The sequence below is a fragment of the Pan troglodytes genome, chromosome 6 (genome assembly GCF_028858775.2).
Source record: "Pan troglodytes isolate AG18354 chromosome 6, NHGRI_mPanTro3-v2.0_pri, whole genome shotgun sequence".
NCBI classification, from domain to species: Eukaryota; Metazoa; Chordata; class Mammalia; order Primates; family Hominidae; genus Pan; species Pan troglodytes.
Window position 1 is genome coordinate 25,460,237 of NC_072404.2, and position 26,313 is coordinate 25,486,549.

Sequence of the window (26,313 nt, forward strand, 5' to 3'; positions counted from 1 at the left end):
CCACACCCCTGGCACAAAACTTTTATGACATGGCTCTCTTTAAGAAGCATAACCTAATCCCTCTGTTAACTGATCAAACAATGAATTCTTTGATCCCATATCCTTATGTATCAACAAAAAATGAGAGAGAAAAGTCAAAAGATGTGCTTGTGTATACTTTGTAATGATGCCATGAACTGGTTAAAGAGTAAAATGCTCATAGGTGCCTTGAAATTATTTTACCTGAAATTTTATGATACCTCCAAATTCTAGAATATGGTATGGTCACTTTTATCATGAACTCAATCTGGAACCAATCCTCTCTTCATAGAATATGTACTTTGCTTTATGTATACTAAATACATGTTGAATACATATACATTCATACCTGAATTATCTGTTTAGTAGTTAATAAGTTTTTATTTCATGTCATGGGAAGACGTCTTACTTAGTTAATTCTTTTTTTGTGTATTTGACATATACTGAACTAGGGTAAAGTTTCTAGTTACTGAGTAAAACACCTACCACTACACCCCAAAATACGTATCTTGACATCACATTTATGTATTGCTTTAGATAGATATGTGGAATTGATGAATTTCACAATGGAGGAATTCCATCCAGCTCTCAATTATGATGAAAATTCTGATTTCCAGAGTTGATAAACAATAGCAATTTAGGAAGATGACACATCCCTCATGTCTCTCCCTTAGTCCAACGGCAGGGGAGTTTGAAAATAAAATATAATATCTTGTAGCTTTTTATTGAGCTAATGTGGAAACATTCTGCTATCACAGCAATTGATTTGGGGTAGTGTAAAGGGAAGCGGGCAGATCAATTACTGAGAATGGTGAAAGAATCTGATAAGAAAAACAGTGCCTCAGAAACAGAAAATCAAATACCACATGTACTCACTTATAAGTACGAGCTAAAAAAAAAAGGGTACTTACAGACATAAAGATGAAAATAATAGATACTAAGAACTCCAAAAATGGGGTGGTTGGGAGGCTAAAGTTTGAAAAATTACCTGTTGAGTACAGTGTTCACTATCTGGGTGATGGGTATACTAGAAGCCCAAACTTCACCATTCCACAGTACAACCATGTAACAAATCTTCACATGTACCCCTGAATCTATAATAACAGTAAGTAAAAATAATAAAAACTACGCTAAGAAAATGAAGAATCTCCAAGAGATTCCTGCTTCACTTAAGGCATTTTCAAATGCAAACAAGAAGAAAAAAACAAACTAGTACTTGCTTTCACAATAAAGACAGCTCACATAAGGAAGAATCTGGAGGCAGGGTGCTTAGCAGTTCAACAATACCGTGTGCTTTGTTCGTGTCACTGGTGTTCTTTTGGCTCTTCTCCCATAGTCACAAGGTGTGTTTTCAAAGCAGCAAGCATCCTGTTGATGCATGACCATATTCTCACATGATCATGCCCGAAGACAGCAAGCAGGTTTTATTTTTTGCATGTTTCTTTTTCTGCATGTTTATCAAGGAGAAGAAAAATCCTTAATAAAATCCTCCAGCAGAGTTCTTTTTATATCTCATTGGGCTTCATCATGGATACCCTAGCTACAAAATATACTGGAAAAGACAGTATATTGAATTTTTAGCTGATGTAGTAAATGATGGGCAGGAAAAGAGGGTTGAAGATATGTGATGATTAATATTAGGTGTTAACTGGATTGGATGGAAGGATGCCTAGATAGCTGGTAAAGTATTGTTTCTGGGTGTGTCTGTGAGAGTGTTGCCAGAGGAGACTGATATTTGAGTAGGTGGACTGGGAGAGGAAGACCTACCCTCAATATGAGTGGGCACCATCCAGTCGGCTGCCAGCCTGGCTAGAACAAAGCATGTGGAAGAAGAGGATAACCTGGCTTGCTAAGTCTTCTGGCTTTCATCTTTCTCCCGTGCTTGATGCTTCCTGCCCTTGGACATCAGACTACAATTTCTTTGGCCTTTGCACTCTTGGACTTACACTAGTGGATTGCTGGGGGCTCTCACTGTTAGCTTTCCTTCTTTTGAGGCTTTTGGAGTTGGACTGAGCCAATGGCTTCTTTCTTCCCCTGCTTGCAGACAGCCTATCCCTATCATGGGACTTCACTTTGTGATCATGTGAGCCAATTCTCCCTAATAAACTCCCTTTCATATATACATATATCCTATGAGTTCTGTTCCTCTTGAGAATCCTGACTAATACAGGATGGCTGCTGAGTTTGTTGTAGTCTCCGCTTACCACAACTGATGGAGGGGATTGACCATTTCTTCCAAAGAACTTCAGTTCTCTCCCATTCAGAAACACTAACCTCCCACATTCAGTCAAATCCTTGTTTTACTCCCTAACCTGTTGGCCTCTAGGCTAGGAAATAAGCATTTTCACTGGGTAAAAGCTGAGAATATTATAGGAAAGCGAATCGACAGCATAAATGATGAGTTGGATTCACCTCCCTTGTCTCTGCAACAAAAAATAATACCTTCTTTCCATCCTCAATGTGGATATTAGACACACTTCTTATTGAAACAGTGCAGTGTTTTATAGGATTCTGAGGTAACCTAATACTTAAATTATGGGTGTCTCATAGGTGCCGGAAGTAGCCTGTTATTTAAATTATAACATTTCTAAAGTACTATATTTCTGCCATAGAATCTAACTTCATACATGGGAAGATATTATGAATTGCTCTTGATTTACCTAGAATCCTTTCAAATAAAAATTATTGACATTATGTAAATTGTGTCTTCAATAAAAACTATTCAAAAGCTATAGCTAGTTAGTAAAAGAGATTTGATAAAATTGGATTTAAACTTCCATTTAGCTATTTCTCAGCTGAATAAACTTTAGCAAACTAAATTCTATGAACATCAATTTACTCATCTGTTAAATGGGGGAAATTATTACCTATTTAGTAGGATTTTTATAGAAATTAGTTATTTTTCCTAAATATAACAGGTTGTTGTTTTAGAGATATATTTAGAGGCTTAAATTGCTAGACCTTTGATTTCCAATATTTTTCATTGTTATGTCAAGGTTTAACTTAGCATACAAACTCCCACTTCCCAACTGCCCATTTCAACAAAGTTGAAAATTGTTATATTGTATTATGCATATTATATGTATGTTAATAGATAAAATAATAATACCCAAGACTGCAGGATGTTTATAACACACCAGTTACCTTGCTAAGAACTTAAAGAATCATCTCCCTTTAGTCCTCAGAGTAAACTGTAAAGAAGTTATTACTCAAATCTGGAAAAGTTAAGTCTGATAGCCCAGAGTCACAGAACTGGGAAGTGAGAGAGTTAAGATTCAAACTTAGATCTTTTTCATTCGAGAAATCAAGATTTTATTCATTTTCCTTTACTATATCTGTGATTAGTTAGTTAAATATACAAGTTGAAAAGACTTTGTTTTGAGAGTAAGTTGAAAATTTTAGGTCTAATTTGGGGTCTTTTAAGAATATTTTATTGGGTATTTGGGCAAAATGAGAGCTGAAATTCAGTTAAAAATAACTTGATTGATACAGTTAAGATATATCTTTTATTTCTCACTATTAAGTAGATCTCCTGATTTTCACAGGCTCAGGAGCCTCGTTAGACAGAATCTGAGTTCAGCCTCATGTGTTGAAACAGGTTCACAAGTATACACACAGGTTTAATAGCCAATAAAAAACTGATGGGGAAAGGATAAACATCATGACAAAAATCACTATTTGGGAAAATTAAGAGACTAAGAAACAAGACCTGAGTGTAAAACAAAAAACAAACACAATAATCACCACCAAAATCACAGTCATTGCATGATCCACCTCTCCAGAACATACTCATATTTCCCATGAAAGAAAACTTGTTTGATAGAACTGAAAGTATTTTGTCAGAGACTTCATCAGTTTCTTTCAGGGGTCTTGCCCTTGAAGACTAGCTGGCAGGGTTGAAAGAATGGTATCGTGTGGACTCACCTAAGAACACCGTGAGACTCACACCTTCAATGAACGGAGAGATGGTTTCCTGTTATCCAGGAAGAAAGAAATGAGGGCAAAGGATGTCAACACAACTGTTATAAATAAATATTCAGTGTCTTAGAAAAATAAACCAGAACAGAATCTCATTAAAATTGCAAAGTAAATTTGAGGGTAATTAAAGAATTAAATGCAAAATAACAATCCATAGACAGCCTAGAAAAAATGGTATGGAACAGTTGGGAGGAACAATTTAAGCACAAAATAACAGAATAAATAGAAAATATAGAAATACATGGATATTTGAACTTCTATGCATGAAAAGAAAATGAAGCAACTCAAGATTTAAAAGATGTGGAGCAAAAATTAAAGTTAATATTACTTTCAAAAACATTATCAAGATGAAAAGATAAAATATCAATAAACTGACAAATACCATGAATAGGTAATTCATAGAAGAAAGACAATAGTAAACAAACATGGAGAGTTAAAAACTTAATATCAACTGTAATCAGAGAACTGCAAAGAAAGAAATGACTTTTTTTGCTTATCAAACTATTAGGTTGGTGCAAAAGTATTTGTGGTTTTTGCCATTACTCACAGAAAAAACTGCAATTACTTTTGCACCAACCTAATAAAAGATGATGAAAAATGATGTTAAAAAGTACAAAGTGAAGTGGGCATAAATTTCTCACAGCAATGTGAATTTCTTTAACCTGTTTTTGGAACATAGAAATATCTACTTGGTTTCAAGATTCATGGTGTTTAGCCCATTCTTTTCAATTTTCTAACTTACATAAGTAAACCTAATACAAAATTATACATATAAAGATGTATACAAATATTACATCAAGATTAAATATAGCACCTTTAGGGAAATTGTTAACGAAACCTGAAAATGATAGTTACAAATACCATGTAATCGCATATAATATTAAAAAGTAGTATATGAAATTGCATATGTGCTAATTGCATTAAAATGCTTACTTTAAAAAAAGAAACATTTAGCCCAAAATTTGTATTAATTTTACTCTAAATACTAATTATGTTATAATGGTGAGAATATTGATTCTTCCTAAGTTTATCACTAAAACTTTAAAAACCTTAAGATATTATACTTACACAATAGAGCACAAGAAGAAACACTGAAAAATCATAATAGTAGTATTAGAGTAGTGTAATAATCCATTTTATTCTTTTTTCTACAGTTTCTGTAATATATATATCTAAGGAATTAAATACTAATAAACGCATTACAAAATGGGTTTATTAGTATCTAAATGGAAGATGCCACGGTGAGTTCATGAAGAAAATAAAGCCGGATTGTAATTATTTCTTTTTAGTAGTTTCTAGAATGATCAATCCGAAGCTGGTCAATTGTTCTGGAGTACTGAGTTTCTGTTTTAGGAATAATATTCCCAGGATGAAAATGTCCATAAATAAGCTATTACCTGAGTGGTTTGATTAAAAGTTTATGTGGGAAAAAAAAATGGAAAAGACTAAGAACACTTAGTTCAGACAACCCAGAGAACAACCATTTACAAATATCCATTTCTGTTATGTGGTAGAAGTTCAGGTTTATTTTGTGATTACCTCATAAATAAACTAGTACCAAAGTAGTGGGGGAAAGTGTCAACTTCATACAAAGTAGATCATTACAGCAATCAAAGATTCTAAAATATGGAATGGAATAATGTTGATAATAATATAAACTCCAAGCCCTGAGATGTTTAAATGGAAGATTGGTGGGTTCTTGTAGAGGTGATATAAACAAGAAATGAGGTGGAACCATCAGATTAAAGATTTTTCTTCATTCCCAGAATATTTAAGGTTTCTTTGGAGCATGTGTTACAGAAGCAGAGTTTAATATTTGACTATATTAAACGGGAAAAAAAGAGGTGAAATAATACTTATGGCAAAAAATAAAAAGCCACCCAAGGATTAACTATTTTCATAAAACATCTAACCTAAATTAAAGGAATTTATGTACAAGCAGGTATGTGGATTTTTATTGTTATCAGAAAGATAGTATATCATCAAATTTGTTAGGATTTCTAGTAGTGATGACACAAAAGATATCAGAGTAGGCAGCTCAGGAATCACTTCCGCCACCAGAACAACTACTAAGCTCTCAAGACTGTGAGAATCAACTATTTTAGACCTCAAGTTTAGTTGTAAACTGGACTCATCAACAAGAGTGTTTGATGAAAGAAAGTGGCTGGTGAATATGGGTGAATTTCAGCATTTTGTGTTGCAACAACCATCTCCAGCCTCAGGGCAAATGGCCATGGAAACAGTGGCCAAAACTCATGGTGTAGTCTGCCTCTGTCAGGGTGAACAATGAAAACCTTGTCCTCCAATAATTGGAGTTTTAGGTTTGAATCTGCCTGGTGGTTCACTGAGGAACCTGCTCAGAAGCTGGCCTTTGTTTCAACACCCTCAGTCTAAAGCTACTTCCCTAGAAGCATCTGTTGAAAGAATTTAGAGTCAGACACCTTTTTTTTTTTTTTTTTACCCCTTGAGTCAGAGCATTCAAGGAAATATCTTAGGTGATAGGTTGACTGCACAGATAACGGAAGAGTGACTTCAGTGACCACAGAGAAAAAAAGGAATAGTCTTTGCAAAAATAGTTTGGAAAAGTAATAAACAAATGAATGACTGCAACCTTCAATAAGAAAAGAACAATCCTGGAGAGGGAGAAAAATCTGATTTCTAGAATTACTATCAATACATTAAAATAGTCAAAGGGTCCATTTCTAAACAACAACAACAAAATCAACAAAAATAAAAGGAGAAAGTTCTACCCTACTTACTTAGAAAAATAAAATGAGAAAAGTTATTTTCAAGGATGTTCTTACATTGGACTTACGAGACAAATACTTTAGTATCTTAAATATGCTCAAAGAACTGAAGGGAACCATGGACAAAAAAAAAAAAAGGAAATCAGAAGAATAATGTATGAACAAGTAGGAAATACCAAATGAAGAGATAGAAATTGTAAAAAGAAACCAACTATAAATTTTGGAGCTAAAAAGTACAACAAACGAAATGAAAAAATCACTAGAAGGGTTAAACCAAGATGTAACTTCTGAAGAATTGGTGCACTTAAAGATAGCTAAAATAAAATTATCCAGCCTGAGGAGAAGAAAGACAAAAGAAAGAAAAATGAAGACACAAAGGGACTTATGGGACACTATCAAGCATACCAATATGCACGTTATAGAATTCACAGAAGACAAGACAGAGAAAGGAAAAGATAAAAAGCATTTGAGAAGAGTCAAGATGGCTGACTAGAAGCAGCTAGTGTGCACTGTTCTCACTGAGAGAGAAACAATTGTGAGTAAATACAACCTCTTCTGCTGGAATGTCCAAGTGGACTCAATGGGATTAATCAAGGAAACAATTCGACCCATGGAGAACAGAGAGGAGCGAGACAGGACAACTGCCCACCCAGGAGTGGCACAAAGCCAGGGTAGGTCCCTCTATAGTAGGGAAATTGTAAGTGAGTGAGAGTCCCCAGGGACCCACACTTCTGCCACAGAGCTTTGCAACCCTGGGCTCAGGTGATTCCCGCATGAGTCCCCACACCAAGGCCTCCAGACTGACATGGAGAGCTACATGGAGTCTGGGCAAGGCCACCACTCAGGCACACATGGAGTCCCAGGTGCCTTGGATCCCCAGGCATCCCAGCATTAGTGGCTCCAGCTCCAGCTATGGGGGAGGTCAGGCTCCCTTGCATACCCTGAAAAAAGGAGCCAAATCCTGGGGGCTGAGCCATGACAGACTGCAGAGTTTGCCTGTACTGGCCCTCTTGGGATAAAGCCCTCTGGACTGGGACCATAGTGTGCCCTCCTCTGCCCCACCTGGGCTCTCAAGCTGGTAGCAGCTCTGAAATTCCTTGAGACAGAGCTCCCAGAGGGAAAGGCAGGCTGCTATTTTTGCTCTCTCACACCCCTCACCACTGTTGCCCTCAGGCTCTGGAGTGAGCATGGTAATTAGGGATTGGAGTGGATCCCTAGCACAGTGAATCCACCCCAAAGAAAAGTGACCAGACTGTTTTCAATGCAGGTCCTCATTTCTGCTTTTCCTCACTGGACAGAGCCTCCCAACCTAGGACTCCAGCCAACCCTCGGCTGGGTTCTCAGGCCAGTAGCAGCTCTGTACTTCCCTGGGACAGAGTTCCCAGAGATGCAGGTGGCCATTCTTGCTGTCCTACAACCCTCACCATTGTTGCCCTCAGGCCCTGGGTGGAGCACGGTGATTAGGAATTGGCACAGATCCCTCAGCACAGCAAAGCTGCCCCACAGAATACTGGCCAGACTCTTTTCCACATGGGTCCCCGTTCCCACTTCTCTTCACTGGTCAAAGCTTCCTGACCTAGGACTCTAGCACAACTATCCTGCCCTTACCCAAACACTTTAGTCAGAGATGGCTCTGCATTTCTCTGAGGAGGTAATCACACAGACAACCCATAGCCCCTCTGCCATTGCAGCGGCTGTAGTACTGCCCTAACCACCACTGGGCTGGAGAAGGAACAAAAGACCTGGTTGCTATGCTGGAACCTCCACCACTCGGCAGCTGCCATACAGAGAGGAGTCCAGCCTCTCTTCCTTGTAAGCTTCCATACTCCACTCTTCAGAATACAGAGGCCCCAACTTGGGACCACAAAACAGTTGTCCCATCCCTGGCTGAGCTTACCCACTGGTATTGGCTGTGTGATTCCCTGGGAAGGGGCCCCCAGAGGCAACCAACAGCCTCTCTGCCAGTAACACAGCAATGGTTCTGTTCCTGCTGAACCACTTGAAAGTGCAAGGGTTTCACTTGTACTTCCAGCATGCCACAGTCACTATATGGAGAGGAGCTCTGTCTCTTCTCTCTGAGAGCCGTCAACCCTGGCTCTTCACCAAGGAGAGCCCCTGACTCAGGCAGCAGTGCAGCCTCTCTACCCTCTTACTGAATATTTCTGGTAGCAGTTCCTCTGCATTTCTCTGAGATAGACCCAGGGACAACTGAAAGCCCCTCTGCCAGTACCACTGCAGTGGCACTGCTATTTTTACCCTTGGACTGGGGAAAGGGCAAAGATCCTTAGTGCTTTAAGCACACCTCCAGCAAGCTGCAGTGACCATAAGGAGATGAGGCCAGTCTGTCTTCATGACCCCTCTGTACCCCATGTTCATCACCAGGCAGAGTCCCCTCAGATTGGGCCCACAGAGAAGGCGCCCCCACCTTGGGCCAGTCAGAGTTATTTATAGTGGCTCTGCATTTCTCTGGGGTGGAACCCCAAGAGACAAGTAAAAGACCCTCTGCCACATCCACTACCAACATCCCTTCCCCTCCTGCCTCCAAGCTGCAGAGGGAACATAAAGTATAAGCTCACCCCAGAGCTGCAGTGTGCAGCTCAAGAGCGCTAAGCCAAGTTATGCAGACAGCACTCAAATGAGAGAGGAGCCCACAGTTTGAGAGCATTGAGAGGGAGCATGGCTGCAATCATGAGGTAATACAGAGAACCCAGGTGGCTGAGGAAGAACCTACCTACTAACCATTATGCCCAAACACTGTCTACTGGATTGCAGCCCAAACTTTGACACCAAAAATTCTTTGCTAATGTACACCCCTGTGAAAACAAGGACAAAAATTCAGCTACAGATAAGGACCCTGCACAAAGCCTTGACTGTCTGAAAACATCCAGAAAAAAGATCTACTGACTGTACTCAAATTACCTAGAAATTAAAGGAATATCAGCTTACACAAATGAGAAAGAACCAGTGCAAAAACTCTGGCAATGCAAAAAGCCAGAGTGTCTTCTTTCCTCCAAATGACCATACTAGTTCTCTAGCAAGTGTTGTTAACCAGGCTGAAATGGTTGAAATGACAGAAACAGAATTCAGAATACAGATAGGCATGAAGATTACTGAGATTCAGGAGAAAGTTAAAACCCAATTCAAGGAATCTGAGAATTACAATAAATTAATGTGGGAGTTGATAGACAAAATGACCATTATAGGAAACAATCAAACTGATCTAATAGAGCTGAAAAAAAAACGCTAGAATAATTTCATAATGCAACTGCAGTATTATCAGGAGAATAGACCAAGCTGAGCAAAGAATCTCAGAGATCAGGTCAGGTTCTTCAAACTAACTAACTCAGACAAAAATAAAGAAAAAGAACAAATGAACAAACAATACCTCCAAGAAATATGAGATTACATAAGGAGACAAAATTTAGGACTCATTGGCATCCCTGAAAGAGATGGGGAGAAAGCAAGCAAATTGGAAAACATATTTCAGTATATTTTCCATGAAAATTTCCACACCTCGCTACAGAGGCCAACATTTCAAATTCAAGAAATGCAGAGGATACCTCCAAAATAATACAAATGAAGACTATCCCTAAGACACACAGTCGTCATATTCTCCAATCTAAATAAAAGGAAAAAAATGCTAAAGGCAGCTATAGAGAAGGGGCAGGTCACCTGCAAAGGGAACCCAATCAGGCTAACAGTAGATCTTTTAGCAGAAACTCTAAAAACTAGAAGCAAATGGAGGCCTATACTCAGCATTATTAAAGAAAAGAATTTCCAACCAAGAATTTCAAATCCAGCAAAACTAAGCTTCCTAAGCAAAGACGAAATAAAATCCTTTTCAAACTTGCAAATGCTAAGGGGTTTCATTACCACCAGACAAGACTGGCCTTACAAGAGGTCCTGAAAATAGTCGTAAACATGGAAAGGAAGGACCATTACCAGCCACTACAAAAACACACTTAAGTACATAGGCCAGTGACACTATAAAGAAACTATACGACCAAGTCTGCATAAAAACCAGCTAACAACATGATGACAGGAAGAAATCTGTACATGTGAATACTAACTTTAAATGTAAATAGGTTAAGTGCCTCAATTAAAAGACACAGAGTGGTGAATTGGATAAAGAAGCAAGACACAAAAAATGGTATACTGTCTTCAAGACACCCATCTCACATGCAATGACATCATAGGCTCAAAGTAAAGAGATGGAGAAAAATCTATCAAGCAAATGGAAAACATAAATTATCAAGTGTTGCTATTTTAATTTCAGACAAAATAAACTTTAAAGTAATGTGTCCGGAGTTGGTTCCTTCTGGTGGGTTCTTTGTCTTGCTGACTTCATGAATGAAGCTGCGGACATCTGTGGCGAGTGTTACAGCTCTTAAAGGTGGTACAAACCCAAAGAGTGAGCAGCAGCAAGATTTATTGTGAAGAGCAAAAAAAACAAAGCTCCACAGCATGGAAGGGGATCTGAGCGGGTTGCCACTGCTGGCTGGGGTGGCCAGCTTTTATTCCCTTATTTGTCACCACCCATGTCCTGCTGATTGGTCCATTTTACAGAGTGCTGATTGGTCCATTTTACAGAGTGCTGATTGGTCCATTTTACAAACCTCTAGCTAGCCATAGAGCGCTGATTGGTGCATTTTTACAGAGCACTGATTGGCACATTTTACAAACCTCTAGCTAGCCACAGAGCGCTGATTGGTGTGTTTTACAATCCTAGCTACAGAGTGTTGATTGGTGCATTTTACAATCCTCTTGTAAGACAGAAAAGTTCTCTGAGTCGCCACCTGACCCAGAAGTCTAGCTGGCTTCACCTCTCAATCTCTCCTCTAAACTGGACACCCCAACAGCTTTTGAGAATTGGGCGATGACCACTCTAGCTATTTCCTGCTGGATAGGGGTGAAGAAGGGGCCCTGCAGTGGTAGTGTCCTCCAGAGGAGAACTCTGTAGGCCAGCCAAAGGGTCAGCAGGTCAGTCCAGGGGTCCTCGGTAGAAGTTGTTAGTTGAGCTCATTTGGGGTTCCATTTGTAAGACCATTTGTAACTTGATGGCATCAATCCTGGAGGAAACAAGTTTGACAAGGAGGTTAAAAATACAGGGCCCAAAGGCGAGTAATAGCAAGATGGCTGTCACGGGACCTAGAAAGGGGAGAAGCCATGTCGCCCAACTACAGAGGTTGGTATAAGAGTTTGAAAGGCATTGTCTTATTTCAGAAGCCTTTTCCTGTAAACGCTGGGTGGCACCTCATACTATCCTTGACTGGTTAGTGTAAATACAACACTGTTCCCCTAAGAAGGCACAAAGTGCTCCTTTCTCAGTAGTGAGGAGGTCTAGGCCTTAGTGGTTTTGGTAGCAAACTTACTTTTGTTGGAAACCTTTGAAGTTTGGGATTTCAATTATTCTTTGCTATTAATAAGACTTCGTTCAGTCCATATTAACTTAGAATTGGTATAGATGGCTCCTTCCTGATTCTGTACATACTTTCAGGTTTGGCTGAGTGCAAACAGCTCACACATTTGAGCAGACCAATTATTAGGCAATTTTCTTAACTGCTTCTACAAGAGTTTCCTTATCACTTACTGAATATCCACTGTGTCTTTTTCCCTTAATCGCCTGGGAGGAAACATCTATTGTCCTGTCCTGAAGAGAGTTCCTCCTAGGTCTAGTTGGACCTTTGTATGGTAATTAATTAAGATTTAGATCCCCTGTTAGGAAACTTCCTGGGTTAAGGATTTTTAATAGGAAGGCTATGGGTTGTGAGTGACCTCAGTGCTTTCGGGCTACGCCCCTGTTTACACTGACAAGGTGGTATTGGGGTGTTATAGGGTTATGGATAAGACCTTCAATTATCAATTATAGGTTTTAAATTTACCCTGTCTTTTAAAGGAATAGGGTACACAGTTTTTTCTTTATACTTTTATCTCTCTCTCTCTCTTTCCTTCTCTCTTTGCCTTTCTGTCTGTCTCTCTTTCTGTCTCTCTGTCTCTTCCTCTCTCTCTGACTCCTTCTTTGTCTCTCTGTCTCTTCCTCTCTCTCTCTTTCCTGCTCTCTTTGACTGTCTTTCCCCTCCTCCCCACCACCTCTTTCTTTCTCTTTGACTTTCTGTCTGTGTCTTTCCTCTCTGCTGGTCTTTCCCTGCCACTCCTTCCCATTTTTGATGGCTTTGGCATTGCAAGACTGCCACTTCCTTGGGTTTTTGTGCTGCTTGCAATAACTCCATGATTTCCTTGTGGTATTTAATGGGGATTCCCCTAGAGGTTAGGAACTCCCTTTCTTTCCATATTGCAGTATGGTCATGTAGGATTAGATAAGCATACTTGCTATTTGTATACACATTTATTCTTTTTCCCATTCCCAGTCCTAAGGCTTGGGTAAGTGCCACTCGTTCTGCTAACTGGGTGATGGTCCCTGGGGGAAGATGCTTACTTTCAAGTACTGTTACATCACTAACTATGGCATAATCTGCCTTTCATATCCCATTCTCCACAAATAAACTTCCATCGGCATACAGGTTAAGGTCAGGATTAGCTAAGGGGACTTCTAAGAGATCCTCTCAGTGGGCATAAGTCTGGACTATAATTTGTTGGCAGTCATGCTCGATTCATTCTCCATCCTCTGGGAGAAAAGTGGCAGGATTGAGGGCCACACATGTGTATTTGAAGCACCAGTCCCTCAAGGAGTAGTGCCTGGTATCTGAGCAGGCAGTTGTCTGATAGCCATAAACTTCCTTTGGCACCTAGAATGCCATTTACATCATGAATAGTTCAGACTGTGAGATCCTTTCCTTGTATTATTTTGATAGCCTGGGATACTAAGATAGCCACTGCCGCAACTACCTGTAAACAGTGAGGCCAACCTTTTGCTACTACATCAATTTCCTTACTTAGGTATGCCACTGGTTGTGGGGTTGTCCCATGAGTCTGAGTAAGGACTCCAAGAGCTATTCCCACTCTCTTTGTGATGTATAAAGAGAAGTTTTGTCCTGTGGGAAGGCTTAAGGCTGGAGCTTGTACTAGAGCCTGCTTTTAGGTTTTGAAGGCTCTTTTGCCTGTGGTTCCCATTCTACTAGATGAGTATTTGCCCTCTGGGTCTCCTTGATTAGAGTATAAAGGGGCCTAGCTATCTCGCTGTATCCGGGGATCTATAGTTGGCAAAGGCCAGTGATTCGAAGGAACCCCCAAAACTGTTTTAATGTCTTAGGGCAAGGATAAGACAGTATAGGCTGTATTCATTCCGTGCTGAGGGCCCTGGTTCCTCTGGCTAAGATTAGGCCTAGATATGTGACTTATTATAGGCAGAGTTGGGCCTTCAATTTAGACACCTTGCACCCTTGATTAGCTAGAAAGTTTAAGAGATCTAGAGTAGCCTGCTGGCATGAGGCTTCCGAACTGGTAGCCAAAAGTAAATCATCCATATACTGAACAACCAGAGTGCCTGGACTTGAGAAGTGAACTAGATCTTGGGCCTGTGCCTGACCAAACAGATGAGGGCTATCCCTAAACCCCTGGGGCAAGACCATCCATGTAAGTTGGGAGTTGTGGTCTGTGGGATCCTCAAAGGCAAAGAGAAACTGGGAGTCAGAGTGCAGGGGAATACAGAAGAAGGCATCCTTGAGGTCCAGAACAGTGAATGATTCTGCTTCCTCTGGTATTTGAGAGAGCAGGGTATAGGGGTTGGGTACAACTGGATATAGAGGAATTACTGCCTCATTGATGAGTCTAAAATCTTGCGCTAGTCTCCACTGACTGTTCAGTTTTTGTACTCCTAGAATTTGTTGCTGGGACTGCTGCATTTTCTTATTAAGCCTTGAGCTTTTAAATGTCTAACAATATCCTGTAATCCTTTATGAGCTTCAGACCTTAAGGGATGTTGCCTTTGATAAGGAAAAGTGGTGGGGTCTTTTAACCTGATTTGGACTGGGCAGGCATTTTTTGCCCTTCTGAATTGCCCTTCTGAATTGTCCTTCCAATGCCCAGACTTCAGGGTTGATTCCCTCCTTAAGCAGGGGACAACAAATGGGTAACTTATTCCCCATATTCACGTAGATAATAGCTTCAGCTTTGGCTAATATGTCCCTCCCTAATAAGGGTGTGGGACTTTCAGGCATAACAAGAAAGGAATGTGAAAATGCAAAGTCTCCCAATTTCAACTGAGGAGGTGGGAGAAATACCTGGTCACAGGCTGTCCCAGGATTCCTTGGATGGTAAGGGACTTTGAGGATAGCTGTCTGAGACAGGAGATTAACACTGAGAAAGCCATGCCAATGTCCAAGAGGAAGTCAATTTCTTGGCCCTCAAAGGTTAAATGTACCTGGGGCTCAGTGAGGGTGATGACATGAGTTGGCGCTTGCCCCAGGCACCCTCAGTCCTGTTGTTGGATCATCTGGTTGGGGGCTTCAGGCCCGGAGAAACTTTGACCTCTGGGGCAGTATGCCTTCCAGTGATTGCCTTGCCATGTCAGTGGACATGGGCGAGGGGGCAGCTTGTTTCTCACTGGACAATCTTTTTTAAAGTGTCCTTGCAAACCACACTGATAACAAGCCCTACCAGGTGACCGGCCTGCTCCATTTTCTGTTCTCTCTGAACCACCAAGGTTTGTTTGTCTGAGGGCCATGACTAAGGCTGCAGTCTTTCTCTGATCTTGCTTTTCCTTTTCTGCCTGTTCCTCTTGGTCCCTATTATAGAACACCAAGTTTGCCAGGTTTAATAATGCCTTCAGATTTTGTTCAGGGCCCAGGGCTCGCTTTTGGAGCTTTCTCCTGATATCTGTTGCTGATTGGGTAATAAACTTGTCTTTTAGGATCAATGGACCTTCAAGTGAGTTGGGTGACAAGGGAGTATATATTCTTAAGGCCTCCCGTAGCTGCTTGAGGAAGGCAGAAGGATTTTCTTCCTTTCCCTGAGGTATGGTGGACATCATAGAATAATTCGTGGACTTTTTCCTAATTCTCCTTAGTCTTTCTAGGACACAGGTCCACAGATATTTATGACTCCAGTCTCCATGATCTGAGTCTAGGTCCCAGTGGAGATCCATACTGGGAACGGCTTGCTGACCAGTAGGGAATGTGTCCCTTTCTTTGACTGTCATTCTATCACTTACTTGACTAAGATACCAGGTAACTCCAAACTCTCAGACTGCAGCTAAAGACACATTCTTTTCATTGAAGGCCAGGGTTTGATCTAACAATAGCATGATATCTCTCCAAGTGAGATTGAAGGTTTGCTCTAGACCCTGTAGGACATCTATGTACCTATCAGGAACATCTGAAAATTTCCTCAGGTCTGCCTGGATCTGCTTTAAATCAGAGAGGGAGAAAGGGATATGTACCTGGGTTGGGCCAAATTCCCCTCCCCCTACCCCTTGAAGGGGACATAACTGATAGCCAGGGGTTTTTTGTTGTCCTTTGGAGATTTCTTTGCTTATTTCCTTCTGGGCAGGGGAGATTAGAGGAGACTTATCTTTAGTAGGAAGGCTAGGATATGGGGGTTAGCTGAGAGGTCCTCCTGTGGGATGTAAATTGCAAGCTTTACATAGTTGTGCATTCTCCTCAGTGAAAAGAAAGCTTGGACGTAAGGTATTTCACCCCATTTGCCCTCCCTCTTACAGAAAAGGTCAAGCTGCAGGATAGTATTGTAATTTATACTCCCCTCAGGTAGCCATTTCTCCCCATCAGAGAGAGAATATTGGGGCCAGGCTGTAGTGCAGAAAAAAGTGAGCTGCCTCTTTTTCAGGGTTTGCAGGTCAAATTGGTCCCAATGGCTTAGGATGCATTTCAAGGGTGAGGCTGTTGACGCCTGAGTGTTTCCTATCTAAAAGAAAAAATCACCTGCGGTTTTGGTTTGTTATTCCCCCCTTGCCCTAGAACTCACAAGGGTCCCTGGACCCTGCTGATGGGAATAGTTGCACTCACCGACACAGCAGCAGGTCCCCCTCTTGCCCAAGAACCCACAACAGTCCCTGTACCCTGCTGATCAGAATAGTTGCACTCACCGACACAGCAGCAGATCCCCTCTTGCCCAAGAACCCACGACGGTCCCTGAACCTTGCTGATCGGAATAGTTGCACTTACTGATGCAGCAGCAGAAATACTAGTTTTCCTCCTAGACCACAAAGAGGACTGAGGAAGGTCGAATTTAGTGGCCCTTAGCAATGCATTCTTGAAAAGCTGCACCCTTGCCTTTCCTCTTAGACCACGAAGAGGACCAAGAAAAATCGGATTTAGTGGCCCTTATCAACACAGTCTCTAAAACCTGTTAGAGTCCTAAGTGTTTTCCCCTGTTAGTATTGGGACCTTACCCCTGTCCTATAAAGATGTTATGCCTCAAAATGGAGTGGAGGGCCACACCCTGAGGGAGGGAAGAGATCTCTAGGGTTGGAAGAGTGATGCCTTTTGTCCTCACTTTTCGTCTTATGGATAGGAAGGATATCATTTCTGAGGCTCCCCATATCCTAACTTCAGGAATAGCCTTTGTTAGGCCTGCTAGTGTGAGGAGGGATCCTAAAATTCCAGATAGTCTCCCGCCGATGGGGCTTTGGACAAAAATTGTGTGTTTCTGATTGGTGAGCCTGGGTGCCTGAAGAAAGGAACAGAGTCCCAAAATTTATACTAGAAATCATTCTTCTAGGAGAAACTAGAAAAGCACCAGAGACAAGGAGTGGTTTTTAGAAGTGGAAATAGCCTTGGAGAAGAGAAGTGAAAGGAAATTTGTCTGAAGGCATGAGGACCCAGGAGGCAAGGGTCAGGAAAGATAGGATAGATGGGAGAGTCTCACTTGGGCAACGTGACTTTGAGAGTTCTGCTCATGTCTGCAGGGTCAACCAACGTTTTGTCGGGACCCCGGAGCTGAATAGTTTTCCTCTCTGTCAACACTCAGCTCAGCCCAGAAGTACAGGAAAAGCGAAAGCTGGTTCCAGGCAAACCAACACTTCCAACTCCAAAGAGTCGGGGATTGTTAGAGAGCCCTTTCCCAGAAAGCCTGACACCTGTGTCTTTAGTCTGCTGGCTGTGCTAGTTGCTTTTAACTGGCCGAAAGCTGCCTGGAGTTTAGCCCCTGAATTCTAAGGAAAAATAGGACAGAATAGCAAGCGAAAGAGGTCCGATGGTACTCACCAGTTGGTGATGCTTCTTTCATGGTCACCAAGATGTGTCCGGAGTTAGTTCCTTCCAGTGAGTTCTTGGTCTCGCTGACTTCAAGAATGAAGCCACAGACCTCTGTGGTGAGTGTTACAACTCTTAAAGGTGGCACAGACCCAAAGAGTGAGCAGCAGCAAGATTTATTGTGAAGGGCAAAAGAATAAAGCTTCCACGGCATGGAAGTGGACATGAATGGGTTGCCGCTGCTGGCTGGAGTGGCCAGCTTTTATTCCCTTATTTGTCCCCACCCACGTCCAGCTGATTGGTCCATTTTACAAACACTGACAGAATTGAATTTAAAAAATAGATAATTTGACAATAATAGTTGGAATCTTCAATACTCCACTTTCAAGAATGGATAGAATATCTATAAATAAAATCAACAGTAGAAGACTTGAACAACACCATAGGCCAATTAAACCTAACAGCTGTATACAGAAACACACCACGCAATGAAAGCGGAGTTCACATAAAACATTCTCCAGGCTATAAATATTTACAGCTATAATATATTCTCAGTAAATGTTAAAAGATTGAATTTATGTTAAGTATCTTATCCAAGTACAGTGGAGTGAAGATGGAAATAAATAACAGAAAGAAAATGAAAATTAAACAACATGCTCTTAAACTACCAATGGGTCAAAAAAAGTCATTAGAAAAATTAGAATATACTTGGAAATAAATGAAAATGGAAATTAAAACACAAAAATCAAAACACAGGATGTAGCAAAAGCAATGCCTAGAGAGGAGTATATAGCTATGAATATCCACATTAACAAGGAAGAAAGAGCTCAAATCAACAACCCAACTTTACACCTTAAGGACCTTTAAAAAATAAGGAAAACTAAATCCCAAACAAGCAGCAATAAAGATTTGAGCAGAGATAAATGAAATAAAGAACAGAAAAACAATAGAATCAACAAACCCAGAAGTTGGTTTTTTAAAAAGATCAACAAAATTGGCATTTCTTAGTCAAACTAAGAAAAATAAACAGAATACATAACTCAAATTAGAAATAAAAGTAGGGATATTACTATTGACCTTAAGAAATTAAAAATATTTTGAGAGGATACTATGAACAATTGTAGGCTAAACAATTGTATAAATGGGTGAATGGAACAAATTTCTAGAAACACACAAATTATCAAAATTGACTTCAGAAAGGACAGAAAATCTTAACACTGCTCCGACAAGTAAAAGATTGAATCAGTAAGTAATCAAAAATCTCACAACAAAGAAAGTCCATAGCCAGATAACTTCTGCTGATATAGTCTGCCAAATATATAGAGAAGTAACACCCATCCTACTCAAACTCTTCCTAAATAGAAGAGGAGGAAACACTTTCTAGCACATCCTATGATTCCAGCATTACTCTAATTCTAAAATGAGACAAAGACATTACAAGAAAAGAAAAAAATAGACCAATACCCATTAGTAAAATAAAGCCAAAAATCTTCAACAAAATACTAGCAAACTGAATTTAACAGTACATTAAAATGTTTATATACCATCACCAAGTTTGATTTTTCCAAGAAATAAAAGAGTGGTCAAACATATGAAAATCAGCCAATAAAAAGCAACATATTTATAAAACCAAGGGGGGGAAAAAGACTCCAAAACCTGTGGTCATTTCAATAGGCATGAAAACAGCATTTGACAAAATCTGACACTCCTTAATGATAACAACACTCAGCAAACTAGGAACAGCAAGGAACTTCCTCAACATGGTAAAGGCATTTATAAAAAACCCACAGCTAACATCATATTCGATGGTGAATGATGGAAATCTTTTCTTTAAGATTAGAAATAACATCAGGATGTCCACTGTTACCACTGCCCTTCAACATTATACTGGAAGTTCTGGCCAGTCTTGCCAGTTAGGCAAGAAAAATAAATAAAAGATATCCAAGTAAAAAAGAATGAATAAACTATTTGATGATGAAATAAATAGAAAATCCCAAAGAACCCCTTAAAAAACCTATTAGAGCTAATAAACAGATTCAGCAAAGTTGTGTTATAAGATCATTATTAAAAAATCTGTGTTTCTTTACACCTACAATAAACAATCTGAGGTCAAATAAAGAAAATAATATTATTTACATTAGCATCCAAAAGAATACCAAAGAAGAAATTTAAACAATGGGGTGCAAGATTTATATACTGAAAATGACAAAATATTCCTGAAAGAAATTAAAGACCTAAATAAATGGAAAGACACCCTGTGTTCATGGACTGAAAGACTTAATTCAGTTAAGATGGCAACAGATATCCACAAAGTGATACAGAGATTCAATGCAATCTCTATCAAAATTCCTATTGCCTTTTTTTTTGCAGAAATGGAAAAGCCAATTCCAAAAATCACATGAAATTTCAAGGTACCCCCAAATAGCCAAAATAATATATAAAGGGAAAAACAGACTTGAAGAATTCACACTTCCTGATTTAAAACTTACTACAAAGTTACAGTATTCAAAACAATGTGATACTGGCATAAGGATACAAATCTACATCAATGGACTAGAATTGAAAGTCCCAAAGAAAACCTGAACATCTATGGACAATTGATTTTTAACAAAGGTGCCAAGATCATTCAATGAGGAAAGAATAGTTCCTTGCCATAAGGTGATGAGACAACAGGGCAACCACATGTTATAGAATTAAGTTAGACTCCTACCTTACTTCATATGCAAACTCAAAATGGAAAAACAACCAAAATGCAAGAGCCAAAACTCTAAAACTATTAGAAGAAAACATTGGGAGTAATAATTGATGACTTCTAATTGGCAATGAATGCATAGATTTAACACCAAGAGCACAAGTAACAACAACAACAAAAGATAAGTTGGATTTCATAAAAATAAAAAATTGTGTGCATCAAAGGACAGTTCCAAGAAAGTGAAAAGACAACCTCTGGAATTGGAGAAAATATTTGCAAATCATATCTGATTAGGGTTTAATATCCAGTATATGCAAAGAATTCCTAACACTCAGCAACAAAAAGACAATCTAATTAAAAACAGAACAAATGACTTGAACAGACATTTCTTCAAGGAAGAATACAAATGACCAATAGCACATGAAACGACGTTCAACATAATTAGTCATTAAGAAAACACAAAACCATAATGAGATACCACTTCACAACTATTAGGAATGATATAATTGTTTAACAGAAGATAAGTATTGACAAAGATACAGAGATATTGGGATCCTCATACATTCCTGGTAGACATGTAAAATGAAGCAACCATTGTACAAAACGATTTGGCTGTTCCTCAAAAATCTAAATATAACATTACTATATGATCTAGCAATTCCACTTCTAGGATACAGGTTTTTGTTTGCCGATGTTCATTGCCACATTATTTACAATAGACAAAAGGTGGAAGCAAGCCAAATGTCCATTAGCAGACAAATATAAACAAAATGTGGTAATATACATACAATAGAATATTATTCAGCCTTAAAGGAATGAAATTCTGGCACATGCTACAACATGCATGAACCTTGAAAACATTATGCTAAATGAAAGAAGCCAGATATGAAAGGTTATATATTATGTCTTTTTAATGAAATATACAGAAGAGGCAAATTCATGCAGACAGAAAGCAGATTTCTGGTTGCTAGGGGACAGAGAAAGCAGAGAATATTGAGTGATCATGTAATGGCTACAAGGTGTTTTTTGAGGTGGTAATGTTTTGAAACTGAAAGAAGAAGTAGTTGCAAAACATTTCAAATGCACTAAATGCCACTGCATTGTACACCTTAAAATGGTTTACTGTATGTTATTTGAACTGCACATCAATGAAAAAAATACGATTTGGTCTAAACATAAACTGGTGTCTTACTATTCAGCAATTATAAAAAGAAAAATTAAACATCTCTTTGATTTTGAAATAATTGCTTTAAATGTCATCCTCACCTTTCCAAATTAGAATTTGTCTTTTTACTGTCTTAATCTTAGCTTTATATACATGCTGGGGGTGGGCTGAGGAGCTAGGAAAAGTCCTCTTTTTCTTTTTTACTTCTTCATCCAATGTTCAAAAGTTGAAATTTTTTTTAAAAAAATAGATATGTCTGAATGAGAATATGAGACATTTTGGTCTAAGTCATGTGCAGCACTTCAAACATTTCATTTGTCTTCTCATAGAGGTCTGAGAGATGAGCCACTGGATACTATTTAAGCATGCATTCTTCACATTCATAAATAACTGTCATTTGTGATTCTGTTATATCTATGTTGCTACCTATCATAGCCCCTGCCATTAGCCTGTAGAGTTACAAACATGAGTGGTAAGGCAGAGAGATGTAATCTCATGACCGTTAAATCCATAAAAATTCCTGCAAGTAGCCTTAGCTTCTGGGGAGATCATCTGCTTGCTCTGAATTAAAAGCAGCATCGAGTAATTGAAGGATTTCCTTTGACTGTACCTCAGCTAGAAATCATTTAGTGTCAATAAAAAATTTTGTTCTGGTAAGTTTTCAGCATGATGATTCTAAAGCAGTTCAGTAGCACAGCCGTCATTTCAAAACAATGTGATGGAATTCAATGAATACTCTTCAGCACAGACTACATTTTCACAATGAATGCATATATACAAAATAGAAGTAAATTATCTAAACAGTAGGCTATGACACTCCTGCCTTTGAGGAAAAAGATATATGAAAGTTAAATATCATTTCAAGACTTATGTCATAAAGTCCCTACAGTGGAATAAATTTGCTTTCTTCTGTTGAGGGCCGTTGAATGCAATATTTATGGCTTTTTTTCTTAATATACCTTAGTAGTTATCAGGTGAATCCTTTAGTGATCAAAATTTTACTGCCCAAAGTTCTGTTAACATTCACCAAAATTTTATTTCACTGTTTACCTACATAATAGAATTAGTCTAGTTAGGAACACATGGGGTAAAAAGGTCCAATATTTAAAGCAATACTCCACCTTGTGGTAGAGTATGAAAAATGCATAGAAATTCCTTCAACAACAAATAAATGATTACAAATCTATTGACTCTGAAATAGAAGCTTTTCCTTGACTTTCTCTCTTTGAAGAAATACCAAAAAATGTATTGATTTTTAAATAATGACTTCTCAACTATTGATTACTCAAGAGCAAAATTTCACCTAATTTGAAGAAAAAAAAACTTTGAGAAGAATAAAACACTGATACTAGGTAATATCATGGACTAATTTTAATATGCATATTTTGATTAAAAATACATTTTAAATTAAAAACAAAAGTGCTGGGTTAGTTTTCTCTAAGGAAAACCAAGGCATAGACTAGAAGAAATCTTAGAAAATTTCAAATTAAAAACTAAATATATATGTATATATCATATAATATAAATAATTTTACACACCATAGGGAAAAATGTTCTTGATAACAATGGTATCATGTTTACAGTGAAAAGAAATCCAATATTTAAAAGAAAAGTGGAAGAAAAAGTTATTCTTGAAATGTTGATAGCCATTACCATTTTAAAATCTGATATTAATCATTTTTAATTTAATAGTAAAAATATCTAGAAGTTTTAAGGGTGTTTTTATAAATATCAATTATTATTTTGTTTTGTTTTTTCTTTTTTAAGGAATACAATCTCTAACATAAATATATACTGCATAAACAAATTTTTCTTGGATGCTAGACTAAAGAAAGAATACCTGTTAAGAGAGCTGAGTTTTCTTTCAGGGAAAAAAATTAAATCTGTGGGTTGTAGAAGTTATTGGTTTCAAATTATTGCCATTAATTGTGGGCCAACAACTACTGCCAGCCACTGACTGATTCCTTTTCTTATACTATTTCTAGAACTTTAACATCCCTACAAGACAAATATTATTGTCCCCATTTGAGAGATGAGAAAACAGAGGTTCAGAATTAAGTAATCCACCCAAAGGTTTGAACCTAATTCTGCCAAGGCTCACACACATGCGCTCCTTCATACAATCTTTCCATTTGCATAGCAAGGACAAAGTGTCTTATTTACAAAACTAAGCAAATTTTAAAAATTATCTGAGAAGGACTAATTTTTTTAACAAACAAATGAGAAATAACATTTTAAATGAATGATTAAGCTGATATTGCTGTTATTAATGAAGTTTTAAAAACACTTGGACTATGTATGTATATATGTAAATGTCTGAGTCCAACAATGAGTCTAACAATGCAAGAATTAAAAGGTAAGCTTTATCTTAGGTCAGTATAAATTAGCCTTGTAAAAAATATTAAGTCTGATTTTAAATGTCGTAATAAAAACCAAGATGAACAAATTGAGTAAGATCCAGTGGGAGTCTCCTGGGCTAAAAATACTTCGTTATTACACCCTGACTTACCTGACAAGTACTTGCTTAACCTAAATGGACTATCTTGAAAACTCCTTAGAGGAAAAGCTGAAGGGTAGAAAATAATTTTACTTAATGGATCAGTTAATGACATATTTATCGAAATTTTCAAACATGTCTGAAAGATATGATATGGAATGTAGAATATCTCCTTTTAGGAAAGCATCATGATTTCACACTTTCCCTGAAGTTGCTATTTTTAGGAAATCTGAAAATCGCTTTGGAGATGATCTAAACAGTTTGTAAAAACAAACAAAAAAAAAATCAAAATTGCCACCTCTACTTTAAAGTAGCTTGTCCAAGTAGAAAGAATCTTGCTATAAATGAGGAAAGCTACGATCAGCAACCTTGGGATCTTCTGGGTCCCATCTCAAAGAGCTGGTATCAAGTCCTCTTTTAATTAACAATGCATTCATACAGAGTGTAGTACATAAGACATTTTGTTAGGAAAACCATCCTTACATTTAAAATTCAAACTGGGCCAGGCATTGTAGCTTATGCCTGTAATGCCAGAACTTTGGGAGGCTGAGGCAGGCAAATCACCTGAGGTCAGAAGTTTGAGACCAGCCGGGCCAACATGGCGAAAACCTGTATCTACTAAAAATACAAAAATTAGCCAGGACTGGTGGCATGGGCACGTAATCCCAGCTATTCAGGAGGCTGAGCCAAGAGAATCGCTTGAACCCGGGAGGCAGAGGTTGCAGTGAGCCGAGATAGCACCACTGCACTCCATCCTGGGCAACAGAGTGAGACTCCATCTCAAAAAAAAGTAAAAAATAGAGTTCAAACTGGAGGAAAAATTAAATGGCATTTTCTAAAAGTTCAAACTAAACATAAGGAAAGAAATAATGACTGAATTATTTTGAAAAACTTTTTGAAATTCAGGAAGAGTGAAGATTTTCCTAATCTAGATGAATTTAAGACCATTTGGTATGGTTTTGATCTGTGTCCTTGCCCAAATCTCATGTAGAATTATAATCCTCAATGTTGGCAGTGAGGCCTGGTGGGAGGTGATTGGTTCATGGGGGTGGTTTCTCATGAATGATTTAACACCATCCTGCTTAGTGCTGTTCTCGTGATAGTGAGTGAGTTCTCGTGAGATCTGGTTGCTTAAAAGTGTCTAGCGTCTTCTCCCATCTCTGTCTTCCTTCTGCTCCAGCATTTTCCTTCTGAAGTGCCTTGCTCCCTGTTTGCCTTTCACCATGATTGGAAGTTTCCTCCAGCCTCCGCAGAAGCAGAAGCCACAATGCTTCCTGTACAGCCTGCAGAACTGTGAGCCAATTAAACCTCTTTTCTTTATAAATTACCCAGTCTCAGGTATTTCTTTATAACAGTGCAAGAAAGAACTAATATAATATTGTACTATTTGAAAAGTGATTTCAGAGCTTGAAAGAAGTGTGCTTGAGCCTGTAAAATTAGGCACTAGACTTAACTACATTTCTTTGAGTACCTAATGGTGCAGAAAATGGTCACGAGAACTGGGGAGAAATTATCAAAATTTTCTTTATTGTACATATATATGCACAACATACATTCATTCAATTTCTCACTGATGGAGAATTTGGGTGTGTTAAAACACTGTGTATTTTATTTTTTTTTAAGTAGTGCATGAGAAAAGAGAAAGAATAAAACTTATAAGAAGAATATATTGAACTTAACGTTTCTAACAATTGAATGTTTATGACCCCCATATTTTTAAGTTAAATACTGTGAAAAGGATTTTTTTGGTGCACAATTGTATTTTAATGCATTTATATTGATATAACACCACAACCAAAATACAGACTAGTTCTATTACACCGCAAAACTTTTTCTTCTGCTTTTTTTTTTTTTTGTAGTCAAACCATCTCTCCATTACTCAATCTAGCAACTACTGATCTTGTCCCTGTCTTTACAGATTTCTCTTTCCCAGAATGTTATTAAGTAAAATCATATAGTATGTAACTGTTAGAGACTGGCTTCCTTCATTCAACACAAACTGCCTTTGAGATTCATCCATATTGTTGCATGTGTTGATGATTTTTTTTTATAGCTAAGCAGTATTCCATTGTATGGATGTATCTATGGATCAGAGTTTGTATGATGCA

General features: G+C 38.5%; 1 long non-coding RNA gene across 1 annotated transcript in view; it reads left to right on the plus strand.

Moving 5' to 3' along the window:
• The window catches only part of LOC134810483 (uncharacterized), a 79,589-nt gene extending 53,834 nt beyond the window's left edge, over positions 1 to 25,755 (plus strand). Inside the window, exon 3 of the long non-coding RNA XR_010158727.1 lies at positions 25,386 to 25,755. This is a non-coding gene — a long non-coding RNA (uncharacterized LOC134810483). The remainder of the gene's footprint in view (positions 1 to 25,385) is intronic.
• The last annotated feature ends 558 nt before the right edge of the window (positions 25,756 to 26,313 follow it).